We start from the raw sequence: 24,813 nt of genomic DNA on the forward strand, positions 1-24,813 counted from the left end.
CAAGGAGAACTAAAAACCACTGCTCAACAAAATCAGAGAGGACACAAACAGATGGAGAAACATTCCATGTTCATAGTTAGGAAGAATCAATATCGTGAAAATGGCTATACTGCCCAAAATAATTTACAGAATCAATGCTATCCCCATCAAGCTACCATTGACTTTCTTCACAGAACTGGAAAAAACCACCATGAACTTCATATGGAACCAAAAGAGAGCCCGCATAGCCAAGTCAATTCTAAGCAAAAAGAACACAGCGGGAGGCATCACACTACCGGACTTCAAACTATACAACAAGGCTACAGTAATCAAAACAGCATGGTACTGGTACCAAAACAGAGATATAGACCAATGGAACAGAACAGAGGCATCGGAGGCAACACAACATATCTACAACCATACAATCTTTGATAAACCTGACAACAATAAGCAATGGGGAAAGGATTCCCTGTTTAACAAATGGTGTTGGGAAAACTGGCTAGCCATGTGCAGAAAGAAGAAACTGGACCCCTTCCCGACACCTTACACCAAAATTAACTCCAGATGGATTAAAGACTTAAACATAAGACCTGGCACCATAAAAACCCTAGAAGAAAATCTAGGCAAAACCATTCAGGACATAGGAGTAGGCAAGGACTTCATGAACAAAACACCAAGAGCATTGGCAACAAAAGCCAAAATAGACAAATGGGACCTAATCAAATTCCACAGCTTCTGCACGGCAAAAGAAACAGTCATTAGAGTGAATCGGCAAGCAACAGAATGGGAAAAAATTGTTGCAGTTTACCCATCTGACAAAGGGCTGATATCCAGAATTTACAAAGAACTCAAACAGATTTACAAGAAAAAAAAAACAAACAAGCCCATTCAAAAGTGGGCAAAGGATATGAACAGACACTTTGCAAAAGAAGACATACATGAGGCCAACAAATATATGAAAAAATGCTCATCATCACTGATCATTAGAGAGATTCAAATCAAAACCACACTGAGATACCATCTCACGCCAGTTAGAATGGCGATCATTAAAACATCTGGAGACAGCAGATGCTGGAGAGGATGTGGAGAAAAAGGAACACTTTTACACTGTTGGTGGGAGTGTAAATTAGTTCAACCATTTTGGAAGGCAGTGTGGCAATACCTCAGGGACTTAGAAATAGAAATTCCATTTGACCCAGCAATCCCATTACTGGGTATATATCCAAAGGACTATAAATCCTTCTACTATAAGGACATATGCACACAAATGTTCATTGCAGCACTGTTTACAATAGCAAAGACCTGGAATCAACCCAAATGCCCATCGATGATAGACTGGACTGGGAAAATGTGGCACATATACACCATGGAATATTATGCAGCAATCAAACACGATGAGTTCGTGTCGTTTGTAGGGACATGGATGAATCTGGAGAACATCATTCTCAGCAAACTGACACAAGAACAGAAAGTGAAATACCACATATTCTCACTCATAGGCGGGTGAGCAAAAATGAGAACACATGGACACAGGGAAGGGGGTACTACACACTGGGTTCTATTGGGGGGAATAGGGGAGGGACAGTGGTGGGGGGGAGCTGGGGAGGGATAGCCTGGGGAGAAATGCCAAATGTGGGTGAAGGGGAGGAAGGCAGGGAAACACACTGCCATGTGTGTACCTATGCAACTATCTTGCATGTTCTGCACATGTACCCCAAAACCTAAAATGCAATAAAAATAAAAAAATAAAAAAGAAAATCTTTGCTGGGCAAACACCTCCGTATAAAAAATAAAAATAAAAAAATAAAATAAAATGTTAAGTTTCTCCATAGAATATGGGAGGCTTTTTTAATTTGCCAGTTGATTTTTTATTTTTTTTTTACTTTAAGTTCCAGGATACATGTGCAGAATGTGCAGGTTTGTTAACAGAGTTATACACGTGCCATGGTGGTTTGCTGCACCTAGGTTTTGTTAAATTTTTTTTTATTATACTTTAAGTTCTGGGGCACATGTGCAGAATGTGCAGGTTTGTTACATAGGTATACACATGACATGGTGGTTTGCTGCATCCATCACCCCATCATCTATATCAGGTATTTTTCCTAATGCATTCCCTCCCCCAGCCCTCCACCCAGTGACAGACCCCAGTGTGTGATGTTTCCCTCCCTGTGTCCATGTGTTCTCATTGCTCAACACCCACATTTGAGTGAGAACATGCAGTGGTGCACCTAGGTTTTAAGCCCCACATGAATTAGGTATTTGTCTTAATACTCTCCCTCTCCTTGGCACTCAACCCCTGACAGGCTTTGGTGTATGTTCTTCCCCTCACTGTGTCTATGTGTTCTCCTTGTTCAACTCCCATATGAGTGAGAACATGTGGTGTTTGGTTTTCTGTTTCCATGTTACTTTGCTGAGAATGGTAACTTCTAGCTCCATCCATGTCTCTGCAAAGGACATGATCTCATTTTTTTTTTTTATGGCTGCAGAGTATTCCATGGTGTAGATGTGTCACATTTTCTTTATCCAGTCTACCATTTATTGCGATTTGGGTTGATTCCAAGTTTTTTCTATTGTAAATAGTGCAAATTTACAAGAAAAAGAAAACCACATCAAAAAGTGGGCAAAGGATATGAACAGACACGTCTCGAAAGAACAGACACGTCTCATTGGCCAATGAATATATGAAAAAAAAGCTCATCATCACTGATCATTAGAGAAATGCAAATCAAAACCACAATGAGATACCATCTCACGCCAGTCAGAATGGCAATTATTAAAGAGTCCGGAAACAATAGATGCTGGCGAGGTTTTGAAGACATAGGAATGCTTTTACACGCTTGGTGGGAGTGTGTATTAGTTCAACCCTTGTGGAAGACAGTGTGGCAATTTCTCAAGGATCTAGAAACAGAACTACCATTTTACAGCAATCCTATTGATGGGTATATGCCCAAAGGATTATAAATCATTCTACTTTAAAAACACATGCACATATAGGTTTATTGATTTTTTTTTTCAGGAGATTTACCCGGTTTCATTCTTCTATTGGAGTAGAGGTTATAGATTCGTTGACTCATAGGTTATTAGACCTTAGAAGTCCAGTAGTTTAAAAATTTTAGCAGCAGAATTATTTTTTAAATGAAATCTTATGTGAAACTCCATTATAACTATGGATGAAAGCAGAGTTGCTTGGGTAAGAGTGGGGAAGGGAGCTTGCCCCACCAGCTGCCCCCATTATCTCTGCAGCAGACACTCCTGAGGCACATTAGGGGATCCCTAGAATAGTAGGTGTGATTAGAAAACCCATAAATTTCACAAATGATAAAACAAATCTCAGGGGTAATGCAATGACTTGGCCAAGGTCACGCAACCAACAAGGCAGAGGTAGTATTTAGGTATTCTAAGTACTTTAGAAGTACTTAGTCAAAATAGTTAGCTGGGCTAAAGTCAAGATGTTTACAGCCACCCAGTGGATGGTAAAAGGTGGCTTAACTCATCAGACCTCTCGAACTATCACTTTTTGGCAATTTTTAGAAATAACACAAAAGAGAAAGTTACATTAATTTTCCTCCCATTAAATAGATGGCTTAAGAGTAGAAGGCAAAACAACTTTTGTCTAGTGCTTGGTAGCTCTCAATTCCATGGAGGAAGGAAGAGGCTAGGCACAGTCATTAGGAGGGCTTCTTATAGAAGAAGTTGCTTGGGAAATTATAGAACCATTGACTAAAATACATCAAGTACAGAAGGGATATGTAATAATAGAAAAGTAGTTATGCACCTAAGTCCTGAAATGTGGTATTACATCCATCCTGAGAGGTAATCACTCCTGTCATTACTAAGCTCTGCAATCACTCAGTCTAGCATGATAGATGGCTTCACACTCAGTCCCATCATAGGCAGATCTTGCTTCAGAACCCTGGGCTCTTATGGCTCAGCTGTGGTTCAGGCAGAAGAGAGAAATAGCCACTCTGGCAGTTTTTCACTAACCTTTAGGTATTCGTTACTGGCCTACTTAATTAAAATAAATGATTTTTTTTCATTAGTGCTTTATGGAGCCATTTAAAATTATAATCTTTCCTGTCTCAGAATTAGTTTAATATGATCCACTATGATTATCTCTAATTGTCTTTAATTTAGATTAAAATGTTTGAGCTCATATAATGGATAAGGCTCTACTGCAGTGTGTGGGGAGGGGGGCATGTGGGTATGCATGCTTAAATTTCAGGAGATTGATTCCTATTGCTATTGACTGCTGCAATTATATGTTACTAAACTCTGGACTAGCATACAGTCAGAATGTCATTTTACTGCAAAAATAGTTTGTCCTTGTTGAAAGTTGTAGTTAGAGAACATAGAGTGTACTGAAATTCTATCTTGGGAAGGAATAAAATGGAGCTATGCTATTTTCTTCTATCCCTCCCCAAACTGCCACCCCTAAGTATATGCTGCAACTTTTGCCCTAAAATGTATATTTTTACCTAAAGCTCTTGAGGTTTGGTTGGCCATCCCTCTTGTGAATAGTGAAGAACCCTTGTTAATAGGCAAAATGGTAAATGACATAAGCATTTAATTCAGGGAGTAATCATGGTAGAAACAGTCTAGGGCTCTAAACAGTAGATAAAATGTTCCTCATTGTGAAAGAGTAGGGGCTGATGGCTGGCATTGTATGAGCCCATTGGCAGCACCTGATAGTGGTGTTTGCTTTCTGCTTGCTTCTATGTCCTGAGTGGATCCTTGTTTGTGTCTTGCTGCTTCCTTCCTCCATTAGGGCTATAAAGTGACTTAGTTCTGCCATAATCAGGTGACTAAAACATTGTGGTACTTTTCCAAACATGCATTTTTAAAGCCATTTACACAGTGACACTGTGTTTTAAGAGCTCAGTGTGTCTCACCAGGGGCCTGGCACTTGCAGCTCACTAATGCACTGGCGTAGTTCCCTTTCTAACAGGAGGCACCGGTTAAAAGCCTGCTCCCACCTCAGGCCCATTGAGTCTAAAACCTGATTGGCCCAAAAGAGCCTTACTTTAGTGATTAAGACTTCAGATGGATTACCCTTGACTTGAATGCTGTGGATGGATTTGGTTATCACAGTGTGCAGATTTAAGGTTGCTATTGAGAACCACAGAGATGAGTTATCAGAACTGTTCCCTGTAAAACTGGAAGCATTATATACTGACTAAACATGTGCACGAAATCCAGAGAGGGTAGGAGAAGCAAATCTATTTCCAAGCCTGATGAGTGTAATGCTTCCTTCCTCTGGTTGCTGTCCAATGTTTCCTAGTATTCTGGGAGCTAGAATTTACAGCCTTGGGAACCTATTAAAATGAGTTTCAGAATACTATGGGATTAAAAAATGAGGAGTTAGGGAAATTTGCTTAGAACCAAGCAAACTTATTAATACTTGTATTCTCTTTGATTTTGCTCTACCCTTTTTTTTTCTTTTTTTAATGTCTAAATAGCTATCCAAGCAGAGATGCCAAACAGGTAGTTGGATATTATCTTAAAGAAATGCGAAAGCTAGAGGTAAGGGGAAAAAGAAGCCCACAATGATTTTTTTTGAAGTTTCTGTCATTAATATCACGGAGGTATTCAAAGCTATGTGTACAGATAGGTCTCCCAGAGGAAGCAGTAAGTAGCTAATAAGAGCTAGAATAAAACTTTAACACATTGCAAATTCATATTTCATTAGTTCAGCTTTTATTTTAAGTTTACATGAAAGCATTTTCAACATTTTCTGAATATCCTGCTGGTAATATGTTATCACATCTATTAACTGTTTTGAAATGATCTTATTACCTTACTAAGCATAAGGCTATTCATAGAAAATGGGCTATATCAACTTTTGATTCAATTTAACAACTTTTGACAAAGACTCATTTCTGCAGGTACTACAGGTATAATGTTTTCTGGCATAGAATAATGTGTGATAAAACTCCGCAAACTCTATGATAAGTTTATGCTTTTAGCCATTGAGAAATTCATCCATGATCATATTTCTGTTGTTCTTCAGTAGGATTTTGCTCCACCTTTAAACATCTGAGCTAGATGATAGAAAGTGGTAGAAACATTGACTCATCAGAAAAAGTGAGATACTAACAACTGAGCAGCTGACCTTGATAACCCTAAAGGAAGAGTTGGATGTTGGTGCTTCCTCTTTTATCCTTCATAGCTTTAGTCCCCTTAGAAACTGTTACTCTTGGGATGAGACATTGATTATAATCAGACTTTCACTTGACTATGGGTTGTTATATTCTTGTTGAAGGATAGACAGGAAACATCAAGACAGACACCATTGTTGTCAAGAGGACTGGGTAATCCCTATTCACTATCAAGAGAAGGAAGGAAGTCCAATTTTCATTTCCTTCTGTGAGCTGGAGTATACCACAAATATGAAAACCATCAAAGAATCTATGCAGGCTTCTGTTTCGTCTATAGCAAGTCTCAATGTGAAGGGCAAAGATATATCTTCAGTAATTCATATAATTTAATAAAGCAGCTCCCGAGCAAAATAAATGTGAGGAAGTGTGATGCTAATCTTAATAGAAAGGAGGAACTGGTAGCACAAATAAACAGTTTTCTGGATTGTCAGGACACTTACATGTTCATGTAAATCTAATCCAGAATATGAGCTAGGGACTCCCAACTCTTCTTTAGCAGAGATGCTCCCTTACCTAACAATCTTATGTCCCAGCCCCATTCCTCTGAATACAAGCAGTGAATGACATTTATTTGTTATGTTTCGGATTAAGTGAGGATAAAGTTATTTTTAATGAGGGGTAATAGAATTTTCAGTGCTCCTTAAGATCACTGGAGGCATTCTAAGGTGTCACAAAACCAATATTGGGAAACTAAACTAACTCTTCTGTTAAACTTGGTTTAAAGAGTTGGCAACTTTCAAATGTGTAATAAGTATGTTTAGAAATCATGAGGACAAACTTCCTTTTGGTTTTTACCAATTTCACCTTTTACCACAGCTCTTCCCACTCTGCGGCCATCTGTTTTGAGGTGGGGACTGATAACTCCCACAGGAAACTTCAGATTCTTATCTATTCTTACTAATGTAAGAGACATCTCAGCTTCAGGGGAATTTTGTGGTTAGTTCTTTAAATAAGAGCATCCATATTAAAATGTACATTTGGTGATTTGGTGCATCTGAATAGACAAAATAAGAGGCTACATGGGATTGGTTGATGTTAGTACAACCAGCCAAAGAGAGCACAGCCAGCAACCTACTGTAATTTTGGAAAGGGTGAAAATAGCCAGTGCAAGCTGTTATTGTCTTTGTTATTATTATCATTGTCATTGTTATAAAATAATACACATACAAATATAATAAACAGTATAAAATTAAAAGTAAAGTTATATTCTCTCTCCCCTCAACTCCAGTCCTATTTCCTAGAGAAGCTACTTTTAACTTTTTTAATGATTCTAGAAGATCACAATGCTAAAATATAGTGATATTTCTTGACTTTTCGTTGTTAGATAGTGTAAATTGACAGTATTTTCTGTTGCTCTTATAGATGAGGAACTTAGCAAACTACGCTTATTGTTTTCCACATTTCATTTCAACTTCCTGATTTTATTTATTATATTATTTTTAAAACCAACAGCGATTTCAAACTTGAATAATGTATATCCAGTTCTATTTCTTGTTTCATCAAATTTTGACACTATTTACTTATTCCCTACTTTGTAAACAAAAGAAATTAACACATACATACATATCCTACCTCTCCTTGTCTCCCTGTGCCTCCTGTCATCTCCTATATCATTACTCTTATGTTGTCAAGGTTTGTAACATTTACAACGTATTCTGTAACTACTGATTTTAACCATATGAAATTGTCATTTACGTTATTCAAAACTAGTAAAATATCAGCAGTTTTATGTGGTCCATTCCATGTTTGCAGATGATATAATCTTATATTTGGAAAACCCTAAAGACTCCACCAAACAACTATTAGAACTGATAAATTCAGTAAAGTTACAGTATACTAATACAATTATATTTTCTGTGCTTGCCTATAGCTTGATTCTCAATATTGAAAGCCAATAGACATTCATAATATTAGATATATGTATGTTTCTCATGACAACAGTTTGATAGTATCCACGGTTTTAAATAGCATTTAATAACTTTCACAAATAAATTCCCAGTCTCAACCTCTTCCCCGTAGTACATACTGATATCTACCTACCTACTTGTTACCTGTACATTCTAAAATGCTATCTCAAACTTAACTTGTCCCAAACATCTCTTCTTTTCTCTTTAATTTTTTATTTATAATTTTGTGGGTATGTAATAGGTATATATATATTTATGGGTACATGAGAAGTTTTCATACAGGCATATAAAGTATAATAATCATGGTCTGGGGCCAAGATGGCTGACTAAAAGCAACTATAGTGCATGACTCTCATGAAGAGGAATGAAAAGGGCGAGTAAGTAAATATGGCACCTTCAACTGAAACACCTAGGGACTTAACATTGGGACTGATCAGGGAAAGAGCTCAACCCACAGAGAATGGAGAAAAGCAAGGCAGGATGACAGCCCACTTGGGAGTGACATGAAACCAAGGAAATTTCTGCTGCCCATAGAAGCAATGAGTGAATGTGCAATCCAGGGAAACTATGCTTCTCCTATGGATCTTTGCAACCCTTTGGTCAGAAGAACCCACTCCTCTAGAACCTTCAGTCTGACACACAGAGGTACATGGAGTTTTGGCAGAACAGGTACTCAGGCATGTGTGGAAGCCCAGGAGCTTTATCTACTCTGGCTCTGGGCTTCCCGGCAAAAATGACTGCCACTCTGGCAAGGTAGGAGGTTGGACCTTCATACATACCCTTACGTAGGGGACTGAATCCAGGACATGGAACAGTGATGGTCTGCAGGCCCCACTTCCTCTGTGCCCTGAAAGATAAGACCCACTGCTTTAGAATTCCAGCCAGCCACCAGCAACAGTATTACACCTACCTGGGATGGCGTTACGAGTCGGGTGGAGGGGGAGGGCTACACTGCCATCTTTGCTGTTTGGGCAGCTCAGCCATTCTACCCTGTGGGCTTTAAAGAGTCTAAACCAACTGTGGTCCAAAGGTATCTCACAACACAGCACAGCTGTTCTACCTCAACATGCCCAAACTGCTTCTTTAAGTGGGTACCTGACCTGTTCCTCCTCACTGAACAGGGCCTCCCAACTGGGACCTCCAGTCACTCCCATTGGTATTCTCTGACTGACAGAGATTTGAATTCTTCCTGAGATAGAGTTCCCAGAGGGGTAGGAAGGCTGCCATCTTTGTTATTTGGGCAACTTAAGACATTCCAGCCTGTGGGCTTTGGAGAGCCAAAGCCAACCGGGATAGAAGCAATACCCCAGCATAGCACAGCTGGTCTACAAAAGTGTGGTCTTCCTTAAAAGGGTCCCTGATCCCATTTCTGCTCACTGAGAGGATCTCTTAACCAGGTCCTCTAGCTACCCCTGCCAGCAGTGTTCTCCCTGGGATGGAGTTTCTTGGTGGAGGGGTTGGCCACCACCTTTGCTGTTTGGGCAACCCAGATGTTTCAGTTTGCAGGCTTTGGAGAGTCCAAGCTGATCAGGGTTGGTAGGGATCCCCCATCCCAGCACAGCTGCTCTACTAAAACATGGTCAGACTGCTTTTTTAAGCCTGTCTCCAATCCATTCCTGCTCACTGGGTGGGACCTCCCAACTGGGGCCTCCAGCCACCGCCACTGGTGTTCTCTGGGTGACAGAGATTTCAAAACTTCTTGGACAGAGCACCCAAAGAGAGGGGCAGACCACCATCTTTGCTGTTTGGAGAATTCAGCCATTCCAGCCTCCATACTTTGGAGAGCCAAAGCCAACTGGGGACAGAGGCAGTACCCCAGCATATTGCAGCTGTTCTATGAAGGTGTGGCCAGACTGCTGCTTTAAGCAGATCCCTGATCCCATTCCTCCTGACTGGGCGAGACATCCCAATGAGGGGCTACAGTCACTCCGACAGGTGCATTTGGGCTGGCAGCAGGTTCATACCTCCCTGGGCTGGAGCTTCCAGATGAAGGGGTGGGCTTCCATATTTCTTGTTTTGCAGCATTCACTGGTGATACCTCCAGGTACTGGAAAATCCAAGGCAGCTAGGGACTGTAGTGGACCCACAGAAAATGGCATCAGCACTATGGAAAAGTGGCCAGACTGTTAAAGAATAACAAAAGCCACCCAAAGGTCAGCAACCTCAAAGATTAAAGGTAGATCAGCCCACAAAGATGAGAAGGACTCAATGCAAGAATGCCGAAAACTCAAAAAGCCAGAGTGCCCTCTTTTCTCCAATGACCAGATCATCTCTCCAGCAAGGGTTCAGAACTGGGCTGAGGCTGAGATGGCTGAAATGACAGAAGTAGAATGCAGAATATGGATAAATACAGTCTTCACTGAGCTTAAGGAGTACATTATAACCCAATGCAAGAAAGCTAAAAATCATAATAAAATATTTCAGGAGTAACAGACAAAACAGCCAGTACAGAGAAGAGTGTAACCAACCTGATGGAGCTGAAAAACACAATACAAGAATTTCATACTGCAATCATAAGTATTAATAGGAGAAAAGATCAAGTGTAGAAAAGAATCTCAGAGCTTGAGGACTGTGTCTTTGAAATAAGACAGGCAGATAAGAATAGAGAAAAAGAATGAAAAGGAATGAACTAAACCTCCAAGAAATGTGGGATTATGTAAAGAGATAGGATCTATGACTAATTGGTGTGCCTGAAAGAGATGGGGAGAATGGAACCAATTTGGAGAACATATTTCAGGATATTATCCAGGAGAAATTCCCCAAACTAGCTAGACAGGCCAACATTCAAAATCAGGAAATGCAGAGGACCCCAGTAAGATACTCCATGAGAAGATCATTCCAAAGACACACAATTATCAGATTCTTTCAGGTTGAAATGAAAGAAAAAATGTTAAGGGCATCTAGAGAGAAAGGCCAGGTCACCTACAAAGGGAAACCCATTAAACTAACAGTAGATCTCTCACCAGCAGCCCTTCAAGGCAGAATAGATTGGGGGCCAATATTCGAAATTCTTAAAAGAAATTTCAACCCAGAATTTCTTATCCAGACAAACTAATAAGTGAAGGACAGATAAGATCCTTTCAGACAACCAAATGCTGAGGAAATTCATTACCACCACCAGACCTGCCTTAAAAGAGATCTTGAAAGGTGTACTAAACATACAAAGGAAAGACTGCTACCAGCCATTATAAAACACAGTGAAGTGCATAGACCAGTGACACTGTAAAGCAACCACATAAACAAGTCCGAAAAATAACCAGCTAACAGCATGATGACGGGATCAAATCCACCACACATATAAATATTAACCTTAAATGTCAATGGACTAAATGCCTCAATTAAAAGACACGGAGTGGCAAGCTGAATCAAGAACAAAGACCCATTAGTATGCTGTCTTCAAGAGACCCATCTCACATGCAATGACACACATAGGGTCTAAATAAAGAGATGGAGGAAAATCTACCAAGCAAATGGAAAACAGTAAAAAGCTGGGGTTGCAATCCTAGTTTCTGATGAAGCAGACTTTAAACGAACACGATCAAAAAATTCAATGGCATTACATAATGGTAAAGGGTTCAATTCAACAAAAAGCGCTAAATACCATAAGTGTATATGCACCAAATACAAGAGCACCCAGATTAATAAAGCAAATTTTTAGAGACGTTCAAAGAGAGTTAAGACTGCTACACAATAATAGTGGGAGACTTTAACACCCTCTGACAATATTAGATCATCAAGACAGAAAATTAACAAAGATTGTCAGGACCTGAACTCAATCAACTCATGTTCACATGGACCTGATGGATAGCTTCAGAACTGTCCACCCCAAAATGACAGAAATATTCTTCTCATTGCCACATGGCACTTGCTCTAATATTGACCATATAATTAGAAGTAAAACCTCCTCAGGGAATGCAAAAGAACTGAAATAATAAGTCTCTTGGACTACAGTATAACCAAATTAGAACTCAAGACTAAGCAATTCACTCAAAACCACACAATTACATGGAAATTGAATAACCTGCTCTTGAACGACTTTTGGTAAATAATGAAATTAAGGCAGAAATCAAGAAGTTTTTGAAACTAATGAGATGAAGGATAAAATATGCCAGAATCTCTGGGACACAGTGAAGGCAGTGTTAAGAGGGAAATCTATAGCACTAAATTCCCACATCCAAAAGATCTCAAGATAACAACCTAACATGACAACTAAAATAATTAAAGAACCAAGAGCAAAAAAAAAAAAAAAAAAAAAAAAAAATCTCAAAGCTAGCAGAAGACAAGAAATAACCAAAATCAAAGCATAACTGAAGGTGATAGAGACATGAGAAGCCATTAAAAAAATCAATGAATCCTAGAGATTATTTTTTGAAAGATAAGAGAGAAAATTCAAATAAACACAATCAATCAGAAATGAAAAGGGGTATATTATCACTGACCCCACAGATATACAATCCACCATCAGAGAATATCACAAATACCTCTATGCACACAAACTAGAAAATATAGAAGAGATGGATAAATTCCTGGACACATATACCCTCCCAAGACTCAACAAGGAAGAAACTGACTTCCTGAACAGATCAATAATGAGCTCTGAAGTTGAGTCAGTAATAGTCTACCAACCAAAATAGCCCAGGACCTTTTTTGTACCAGATGTACAAAAAAGAGCTGGTACCAGTCCTACTGAAACTCTTCCAAAAAAAAAAAAAATGAATAGGATGGACTCTTTCTAACTCATTCTATGAGGCCAGAATCATCCTGATACCAAAACCTGGCAGAGATAAAACAATAAAAAGAAAATTTTAGGCCAGTATCCTTGATGAACATTAATGCAAAAATCCTCGATAAAATACTGGCAAACTGAATCCAGCAGCACATCAAAAAGCTTATCCACCACAATCAAAGAGACATTATCCCCAGGATGCAAGGTTGGTTCAACATATGCAAATCAAAAAGTATGATTCATCACATAAAAAGAACTAAAGAGAAAAACCACATGATTATTATCAATAGATACAGAAAGGTCTTCAGTAAAATTCAACACTCATTCATGTTAAAAACTCTCAATAAACATCGTACTGAGAGAATGTTCCCCAGAAAAATAAGAATCATATGTGTCAAACCCACGGCCAATACATACTGAATGGACAAAGGCTGGAAGCATTCCCCCTGAAAACTGGCACAAAACAAGAATGCCCATACCACTCCTATGGAAGTTCTGGTCAGGACAATCAGGCAAGAGAAAGAAATAAAGGCATTCAAATAGGAAGACAGGAAGTCAAACTATGCCTGTTTGCAGATAGCATGATCCTATATCTAGAAAACCCCATCATCTCAACCCAAAAGCCTGTTAAACTATTAAGCAACTTTATCAAAGTCTCAAAATATAAAATCTATGTGCAAAAATCACTGACATCACTATACACTACCAGCAACCAAACTGAGAGCCAAATCAGAAATGAACTCCCATTCACAACTGTCACAAAAGAACAAAATATCTAGGAATACAGCTAACTAGGGAGGTGAAAGATCTCTAGTAGGAGAACTACAAACCACTTTTCAAAGAAATCAGATGGCACAAACAAATGGAGAAACATTCCATGCTCATGGATAAGAGGAATCAATATTGTGAAAATCGTCCTACTGCCCTAAGTAATTTATAGATTCAATGTGATTCCCACTAAACTACCATTGACATTATTCACAGAACTAGAAAAAACTATTTTAGAATTCATATGGAACCAAAAAAAAGCCCTAAGCAACAAAAACGAAGCTGACAGTATCACGCTACTTGACTTCAGACTATACTACAGAGTTACAGTAACCAAAGAGCATAGTATTGGTACAAGAACAGACACATACATGAATGGAATAGAATAGAGAACCCAGAAATATGACCACACACCTACACCTATCTGATCTTTGACAAACCTGACAAATGCAAGCTATTAGGAAAGGATTCCTTATTCAATAAATGGTGCAGAAGATTGAAACCAGACCTCTTCCTTACAACATATACAAAAATCAACTCAAGATGGAATAAATACTTAAATATAAAACCAAAAACTATACAAACCCCAGAACACAACCTAGGAAATACCATTCAGAACATAATCACTGGCAAAAATTTTATGATGTAGACACCAAAAGCAATTGCAATAGAACAGATTGACAAATGCGGTCTGATTAAACCAGCCCCTGTACTGCAAAAATAAACTATCAACAGATTAAGCAGACAACCTACAGAATGGGAGAAAAGTTTTGCAAACTCTAATATCCAGCATCTATAAGGAAATTAAATTACAAGGGGAAAAGCAACAACCTCATTAAAAAGTAGGCAAAGGACGTGAACGGTTTTCTAAAGAAGACATACATGTGACTAATAACCATATGGAAAAAAATGGTTGTCATTAGAGAAAATTCACTTATCATTAAAGAAAATTCAAACTGCAATGAGTTGTCATCTCACACCAATCAGAATGACTAATATTAAAAAGTCAAAAAATAGCTGCTTGCAAGGTTGTGGAGAAAAGGGAACACTTACACAATGTTGGTGGGAGTGTAAATTAGTTCAACCATTGTGGAAAGCAGTATGGCAATTGCTCAAAGAGCTAAAAGCAGAACTACCACTTGACTCAGCAATCGTATTATATACCCAAAGGAATATAGATCATTCTTTTACAAAGACACATACACAGGTATGTTGACTGCAGCACTATTCACAATAGAAAACACAGGAGTCAAACTAAATGCCCACCAGTGATAGACTGGATAAAGAAAATGTGGTACACATATGCCATGGCATACTATGCAGCCATAAAAAACAACAGGACCATGTCCTTTGCAGGGACATGGATGAAACTGGAGGCCATTATGCTTAGCAAACTAACACGGGAACAGAAAACCAAATATTGCATATTTAGAAGGAGCTAAATGATGAGAATACATGGACACGGAGAGGAACAGCATACACTGGGGCCTATTGGAAGTTGGAGGTGGGAAGAGGGAGTGGATCAGGAAAACTAATGTGTACTAGGCCTAATACCTGCGTGATGAAATAATCTGTATGACAAGCCTCCATGACACACATTTATCTATGTAACAAACCTGTGCATGTACCCCTGAGTTTTATTTTAAAATAAACATTTAAATATGTGTGTATTAATCACATCATGTGAAATGTGGTATCCATCTCCTCAAGGATTTATCCTTTGTGTTACGAACAATCTCATTATACTCTTATTTTAAAGTGGATAATTAAATTATTATTGACAATAATCACCCTGTTGTGCTATCAGGATTGTGTTGATCTTACTAATTTCTATCTCAATAAACTATCTCTCATTTCTAGTAAAGGACACCACAACCCATCAGTTGCTCAAACCCCAAACCTGGGAGTCGTCTCAGATTCCTACCTGTTTTTCACTCCCTACTCTACCTTCAATAATATCTCCTATTGTCTCTTCCTCCAAAACATAGACTAAATTGATCAATTCTCAACCCCTCTAATATTACCAGCAAGCTGTTATAATCGCTTGAATCATATTCTAGCCATAGTCACCTAACTGGTTTCCCTGTTTCTATTCTTGATCTCATACCTACAGTCTATTCTCCAGAGGGTAACCAGAAAGATTTTAAAGCAGAGTCTGATCATTTCCCTTCCCTGCTTACAACCCTCCAATGGTTCTGTTGTTGCATTTAGAATGAAAGAAGAAAGACTTTTGCATGGCCTGCAAGGCTCTGCATAATTCAGCTGCAAACAAACCTCTCTGATCATGTGTTCCATCACTCATGTCCCTCATCTGTGGTCTTTCAGCTACAGCGGCCTTGCTGTTTCTGCCACATGCCATGATGCTTTCTACATTAAGGCCTTAGAATGAATTGTTTTCTCTGCCTGCAATACTCTGCTTTCAGGTCTTTCCATGGTTGGCTCTTTGCTGTCATTCAGGTCTGAGTGCAAATATCACCTCCTTGCCTAATCACCCAATCTTAAATAGAACATACCACCCCATCATTGGTCACTCATAACCTGCTCTACCACCTGCCCAGTTTTATTTTCTTCATAATACTTAGAAGAAGTTGAAATTTTCTTGTTTATTTATTTGTTCACTATTTATCTTGCACTATCTGAATATTTGCTCCATTATGGAAGAGTATTTTTTCTGTTTTTGTTTAGTCATGTATCCCCTGAACACCTAGGACCAATGTCCAGTATGTAATATGCACTCAAAAAATTATTAAACAATCTACTTTGTAAAGAAAGATGCCACATTTAGTTTGCTTCATCATTTGAAACGTAGCTCGTTTGTGCAGCTTTTGTTTTTGCTTTTTGTGCCAGAATTTCTAATTGCCTTTTCTTCCCTCCATCTCCCCCTCCCTTCCTTCCTTCCTTCCTTCCTTTCCTCTTTCCTGTCTCTGACAGAAGAGGCACTTGCTACTATTTCATCACTAAGGACCTCGAAGTTCTTATACATACAGTTTGTGGGATAGATTTATTTTCTTCTTAAAGATATTTTTCAAGCATTCCTCTAACTTCATGTTCAGACTGAATCAATTACGTTCTATCATTCTGGGATATATTTTTGTTTCCCAATTTAAAAGTACATCCTCCAATGTCCCCCCACTCCACCAAAAAAAGAATGAAAATTAAAATTTCCAAGTCTTTTATGCAGAAGATGGCTTTACTTTGTTCTCTCAGTTGATTGTTTTTTCTAGAAATAAAATTTCAGGTTTAAACTTACTTTCATTAGAACTTTAAAGACATTGTCCTTTACAGTTTTAATAATGAGAGTAACATCAATCTGATCCTGCTCCTTAGAGATGACTGATTTCATTGGTTTTCTTTTTATATCAGGAATCTTTTCATTTGTTCACTCATTCCACAAATGTTTATAATGTATCTACTATATGTCAGGTAGTATTTGAGTAACTAGATTTATAGAAGTAAATAAAGAATTGTTCATTGTTTTGTAGGCTAAAATCCCTGCCTCATGAAGCTTATTTTCTAGTAGGTAAAGAGAATAAAAAGTATATCAAATTTGTGGTACATAAAATGATGATAAACCCTATGTAGACAAATAACGCATGGAGGGATCAGAAGTAATAGGGGAGGCCGGGTGCGGTGGCTCACACCTGTAATACCAGCACTTTGGGAGGCCAAGGCAGGCAGATCACGAGGTCAAGAGATCAAGACCATCCTGGCCAACATGGTGAAACCCCATCTCTACTAAAAATACAAAAAATTAGCTGGGTGTGGTGGCGTGCGCCTGTAGTCCCAGCTACTCAGTAGACTCGCTTGAACCCAGGAAGCAGAGGTTGCAGTGAGTCAAGATTGTGCCACTGCACTCCAGCCTGGCCACAGAGTGAGACTCTGTCTCAAAAAAAAAAAAAAAAAAAAAGAAAAAAGAAAAAGAAATACTAGGGGAGGGGATTAAACTTAGATAAGGTGGTCTAGGAAGTCTTCTCTAGGAAAATGACTTTTGAGTAAAGATTTGAAGGAACCATGAGGATAAATCATGCCAATATCTGATGGGAATGATTTCCAAGGAAAATGAATAATCATAAAAGCCCTGATTTTAAAGCCAGGCAAGTTCATTTCATAAACAGTGGGGAGGGCAGATAGACCAATAGATTCAATGAATGAGTAGTGAGAGATGAAGTCACGGGCAAGTCGTGGAAGATGTGATAGGTTAGAATAAAGACTTTAGTATTTACTCTGAGTGAGATATGAAACCACTGTCAGATTTTAAAGAAAGTCTTTGGGATTGAAAGTAGATTAAATGTGGGCAAAGGAAGACGCAAGGAGAATAGTGAAGAGGCTGTTGTAATAATCCAGATAAGAATGACGATGGTTTGGGCCAGGGTGGTGGCAGCTGAGGTGGTGAGGAGCATCTAGATTCTGGATATATGTTGAGACAGAGACAACAAGGTTTTCTGGATCTGAAACATGGGAGAAACAGACGAGTCGAGGATAAATCAAAGTATTTTTTCTTAAGCACCTGAAAATATGGCATAATTAAAGTATGTCAGGCAAATTATAGGAAGGTATTTTCCTTGGATGGGGTGGGTGGGATATCAGAAGCTCAGTTTCATATATTAATTTTGAGATGTCAAGTAGGTGGTTGGATATACCAATCTGGATTCAGGAGAGAAATCCAGGATGAAGATATAAAGTTAAGACTTATCAGCCTGTAACTGGTATTTAGATTCATGGCACTGGATAATTCCACTTAGGAAGTAAGAATAGATAGAAAAGAGGACCAAGGCCAAGCTCAGTGGCTCACGCCTGTAATTTCAGCCCTTTGGGAGGCTGAGGCAGGTGTATCACGAGGTTAGAAGTTTGAGACCAGCCTGGCCAATATGGTGAAACCCCGTCTCTACTAAAAATACAAATATTAGCTGGCTGTGGCGGTGTGCGCCTGTAGCCCCAGCTACTCAGGAGGCTGAGGCAGAAGAATCACTTGAACCCAGAAGGCAGAGGTTTCAGTGAGCTGAGATCGAGCCACTGCACTCTAGCCTGGCAAAAGAGTGAGACTCTGTCTTAAAAAAAAAAAAAAAAAAAAAAAGGAAAGAAAAAAGGACCAAGAACCAAGTCCTGGGTTATTTCAATGTTTACAGTCTGTGGAGATAAGAAACCAGCAAAGAGACTAGAATGGAATGACTTGCTATCAAGAAGGGAAATCTACAGTGAATGATGTTTCCTGGAAGCTAAGGGATTTTTCTCTTTATCTTTCATGAACTGAAATTTCAACATGAGTAGTATGGGCCTTTTTAAAAATTCTGTTTGACACTCAAAGGGCTCTTTTTATTTTATCACCCAGGTACTCACCATAAGACTTGATAGAGTTTTTTGATACTCACCCTCCTCCCAACCTCCACTAAATAGGCCCTGGTGTCTGTTGTTCTCTTCTTTGTGTCCATATACACGCGGTGTTTAGCTACCACTTATAAATGATCTCAGGATTATCTATTTCCTCTACAGTCATTTTTTTTTCAATTCGGGCTGGTCCTTCTCTTTCATGGTGTTATTTTTCCTCAAACATCTGATTATCTATTATTGATCATTTATGGATGAAGAACTATATTGATTAGAACAGTTTCTGGCACAGGTTTCTTTTACAGTTATTCATGTACATAACTTCAAAAAGCTACTTTCTAGATTGATAATGAATACTAAATGTAGACTCTGTGGAAATGAGTTGACAGGCTTCTTTTTAGGATTTCTTAGTGGAAAGTGGGTAGGCTGCCTCAAGTCTCCTCCATGTAAGTGCTAAAGTAAAGGAAGATTTTACTTTGGGAGTAGAGTAATTCAGAGTTCATTTTGGAAGTAGAAGACTTTCATGTATTTCATTCCTTGGTAAAGTTAGCTTTTCTTGTTGTTGATTTAGCTGGCGCTACAGGTGCATGCCACCATGCCCAGCTAATTTTTGTATTTTTAGGAGAGACAGTGTTTCACCATGTTGGCCCAGCTAGTCTGGAACTCCTGACTTCAAGTGATTCACCCACGTTGGCCTCCCAAAGTGCTGGGATTAGAGGCATGAGCCACTGTACCAGAATTTTCTTTCTTTTTTTTTTTTTTTCGCTTCTTATGAGGTGTAGTGTTACAATACTCTGTACTCTGTCTCTTTATATAGCTACAATATTCACACTATTGGCCGTCTCTAGGAAAATATTCTACTCCATTTAGGAAACTGTTCTTAGAACTCCAGACAGGAATAAATATTATAGCTAGCTACTTTGTATACATTGAATAGGGGGAAGGGACAGCTAGCCTTATTACCCATTGGCAGTTTCCAATGTGACTACTCTGATTTCTTTCCTACAGCTCATTTCTGCACTTAGCACCTGCTGACTATGGGCTTGATGCCTTTCAGGGTCTCTGACAAATTATCTCCACCTCCCTGAGCCTTCTTCCATATGTATTTTGGATGACACCAGGCAGTACGGTTCTGATCAATACACTATGCTGCTTCCCAATATATCTTTACTTTGATTTGGTTGGGTCTACGAACAATGGGGAAGTAAACACAAGTGCTCAGTCATCTGGAACCAGAAATCCTGAGGCTATTTTCCAACTTTCAACACTAACTACAGTACTTCACTCACTTTTCGGCTCATTTAATAAAATGTTTACAGTATTAGACAGCTATGTACGATATACTCCTTTCAACAAACTGTTCTTAGCCTCCAGATATCCTACCACATGCTTATATTTTCTTCTTTTACCTGGTGGATGGAAATGGTAGCTAGGGAAGGGAAGAAGACCTAAGATATTTCATTTAATATCCTTTATAGCTTTATGAGGTGGATAACACCCACATCTTACAGATGACAAAGTAGAGGCTTAGAGAATACAGTAACTAGCCCAATGCCATTTGCATTGTCAGTAGTAGACTTGGTACTGGAATCCAAGTCTATTTTACTATAAACCTATATTTGTGTTACAACAAGCTCCCTCACCACCTTTCTGTCATTGTCCTCTATCATAGAAAAGAATTCTGCCCAACTTAATGAAAAATATTTATAGGCATGAAAAATTTAAAATTTCAACATGGTATGTATGAGAAGCATTGTAGTTATAGGATTTAATTGGTGATTAAGTGATTTAGTGATTTATAATCTTTTTTCTTTGTGAAACACATGTTGCTTTTCAAATGTTAAGCATTCTTTCTCAATGGGAAGGCTGATACTTTGTGCCTTTCATTTCTATCATAAGTTTAATTAATAACCAGTACAATTCTGCTGGAGGTAGTGGTTATGTGAGTAATTTTCGTTGTTCATGGTCTGAGTTTGCATTTCAGGCAGGTGCTCATTTTTTCTCAATCAGGCACACTGAATAGAAGAGCAGCTATCCTGAATGCAGTTGACTGTTACTGTCCAGCTACAACAGCTAAATCCTACAGGGATTTACTCAGTTGTGGAGCTGCGAATGCACCTGATAAGCAAAGATCTGACCAGACTGAGGGAAGTATATTGGAGAATTCAAGGAGCATGCTGGCTGTAGCAGGATAGACCCCTCAAACCAGGGCCATGGTGAGAAGTCTGTCACTCTTTTCGTTTTACAGCCACTTTTCCATTGACTGTCTTAGTCCATTTTGTGTTGCTATAAAGGAATACCTGACTGGGTAATTTGTAAAGAAAACAGTTTTATTTCACTCACAGTTTTATAGGCTGGGAAGTCTGAGAAGCATGGCACTGGCATTTCCTTGGCTTTTGGTAGGGCCAGGTGCTAGGTCAAAATATGGGTGGAGGTCAAAAAGGAAGTGGATACATGCAAAGAGAGAAAACCTGAAGGTCATCTTGGCTTTATAACAATCCACTCTCACGGGAACTAATCCATTCACAGGAGAGTTAGAGTTAATCCAGTCCCATGAGAGTGAGAACTCACTCACTACTGTAAGAATAGCAACAAGTCCTTCGTGAGGGATCTGCCCCCATGACCCAAACACCTCACACTACGTCCCACCTCCCAACACTACCACATTGGGGATCAAATTTCAGTATGAGTTTTGATGGGGACAAACTCAAACCACATTAAAACCATAGCAGACTGCTACCATATAATCTGCCGTTCAACATGCAAACACCAGAACACAGGAAAGCACATTCTAGTTACAATAGCATCTACTCCTAGCTACTAAAAAAGTACACTTGGGTCCTGGGGAGAGTGCGTCTGACCCTCTTGACCTCTGTAACTCACTTTTCCACCCCAGCTTTTCTGTCCTTCAGTGAGTTTGCCCTTGTTTCTGGGGACTGCAGAGCTCAAGTATGATGTATTTGTTTATGTACTGGGTCACCTTATGATAAAAACATTCAACTGCTCATCCCTTGTGTGATGTCCTGTTACCCATTCTTTTTTTTTATTTTTTTGAGATGGAGTTTCGCTCTTCTTACCCAGGCTGGAGTGCAATGGCGCGATCTCGGCTCACTGCAACCTCCGCCTCCTGTGTTCAGGCAATTCTCCTGCCTCAGCTTCCCGAGTAGCTGGGATTACAGGCACGCGCCACCATGCCCAGCTAATTTTTTGTATTTTTAGTAGAGACAGGGTTTCACCATGTTGACCAGGATGGTCTCGATCTCTTGACCTCGTGATCCACCCGCCTCGGCCTCCCAAAGTGCTGGGATTACAGGCTTCAGCCACCGTGCCCGGCCCTGCTACCCATTCTTAGACTAGAGCACTTCAGTCCTGATTCTTTCAAGGCTCATTGGGCTTCCCCCCAACAAATGTTTATTTGGTTATTACTAAATGCAAAAATAAAACTCCTTTCATTATGAGAAAAATAGTAAAATGTTTATGAAGGTAGAATCTGATAGGGCTGGAATTTGGGAGAGGTGAGAGAGGTGAATGAGCCTTGCAAGTTTTGGATCTGCTCTCACCAAAATGTTTTCTTAATATTTGAAACAAGGACAAGAAAAAAATTGCTGTTTTGCCTTTTATCACTTCAAATGAGAAGTACAAAAATGTATTCAAAAGGTCTTAAGAGTGACATAATTTGTAAGTGTAAGTCTTTAGTGAGTCAAAGAATTTTTGACTTTTTTCCCCTAAGTCATATAGAAAACAATAAGGTAGCTAATATATGCCGCAAGTGTCACTGTAAGCAGAAAGAATGTGACCTGCTACTGGGGAGCATTCGGTTCAACTTTCCAGCCTTCCTTTCTTTTCTTAATTACCATTTACTTAGAACACAAAACACAGAGAAACACAGTGTCCAGCTCCCAGTCACATTTAGGGAGATGCCTTTTACAGTCCTGAACTGAGAAAGGATAAGATGGCAATTGCATTTTATAAGCAATTAGAGGAATTTCTGAATTTCCACACACTCTGTGACTTGGCATCATGATAGAATCTAAAAGATTTTAATGTTAGTCCTGAAAGATGATAAAAATCATGTCTTGTGATGTAGAAAATGGAAGTTTCTTCCAAAGCTACATTAATGAGCCTATTTCCCTAAACCTCGTCAAGCCAACCATAGCCTATCTTACAGTTATGAGATGATGTCAAAGTGACAAAGATTTAGAATTTACAAGTTAAGACTAAGTGTTCAACTCTGGCCTTTGAACTACCCTGAAATTATCTTCTAATTTGATTAAAGGCACTAACTAATTCAATAAGCTACACATATCCTGGCTTGGAGTACATTGCAGGTAGTCTAGGAAGAGAAAAGAGGAATAGAGAAACGATGTTTATATAAATACACTGTAGTACAGGTGTTACTGGCTCCTGGAGATATTCAATTCCTGTGAATTAACAAACCAAGGTTGGAATTTGAGACAATCATAGAAAATTATGGACTAGATCATAGTAAAATAGAAAAACAAATCTAAATCCAATGTAAGAAATTAAACTCAGTGAAGGTGTTCAACAGAGTGTGTGTGTGTGGTTGGCCTAAAGGTACAAAATAAAACTTGCACCTTGACAGGGTAGCTCAAGTTTTTGTCTACAGAAGCATGATGTTTCTCTGTCCTCTTTCATATGGGATTGCCTAGGAACATTCAGAAGGGAGGATGAGAGTCAGCCATTTGACTTTAGGTCAGTTGCTATTTTAAGGAAGCCATCTCTGAAAGCCGCTCATTTCTGTTTCTATGTCCAAATTTAGGAATAAAATAAATACTACAAATATCCATTAAAACAATCCCATTTTTCACACTGCTTTACAGTTTATGAAGCACTTTGATCTCCCATCATTTAATTTAACATCTGAGAGGTGGGAAAGTAGCATAGTAGAGAGTTTGGACTCTGGGCATCTGCCTAGTAGCTATGTGCCCTTGGAAAAATAAAATGCCGTGCTGAGCCACCATGTCTTCACTTATCCTAAGGGGATCACAGTACCTACTTGTGAGAGGGATTGTGAAAAACAAAGGAATGCGTGCCAAGTGCCTGGTGCTGTCCTGGCACAGGAGGAAGCCCTCGCAAACATGAACTTTCATTGTTGTTAATACACCAAATACCTTATAAATTGGACATGATTATTTCTAAATTACAGCTCATAAATCCAAGACTTGGGGAGGTGAAATGACTGGCCAAATTAGCAGAAAATGAATTTGAACTCAAGTCTTCTTATTCAAGTTTAGAGTATACTCCAATCTCTAGACCACAACTGCTTACCTAGTGTTTTTGTTTCCTATGGCTTCTGTAACCAATTACCACAAACTTCGTAGCTTAAAACAACATAAATTTATTCTCTCACAGTTCTTGAGCCCAGAAATACAAAATCAGTTTCACTGAGCTAAAATCAAGGTATCAGCAGGACCCAATTCCTCCTGAGGCTCTACGGGAAAACACATATTTTGCCTCTTTAGCCTCTAGTGGCTGCTTACGATCCTTTGATTGTGGCTGCATCACTCAAATCTCTGTCTCTGGACACATCGCCTTCTCCTTTTCTGTGGTGTCAAATCTCTGTTGCTTCGCTTTTATAAGGCTACATGTGATTCCATTTAAGACCCACCTGGATAATCCAGTGTGAACTCACCATCTCGAGATCTTTAACTTCATCCCATCTGCAAAGTAACAGACATGTTACAGGGATTAAGACATGGATATCTTTTGATGGCCATTTATTCAGTCTACCACAGCTAGTGTGTAAAAAATTGTCTGGGCAACCTGTTCCTAGCTTGGTTTCTACCCCATGCCAGTTTATTCAAATGCAAATTCATCTCTATTCTCCCACTGGCTTAAACATCTGGAGCCCTGTCAGCCAACCTGGTCCCCTAGCCTGCCTTTGCATACGCCTAGAACTTCAAAAGTCTGTTTCCAGCTTCATCCTCAAGAT

Source organism: Callithrix jacchus, chromosome X (genome assembly GCF_049354715.1).
Source record: "Callithrix jacchus isolate 240 chromosome X, calJac240_pri, whole genome shotgun sequence".
NCBI classification, from domain to species: Eukaryota; Metazoa; Chordata; class Mammalia; order Primates; family Cebidae; genus Callithrix; species Callithrix jacchus.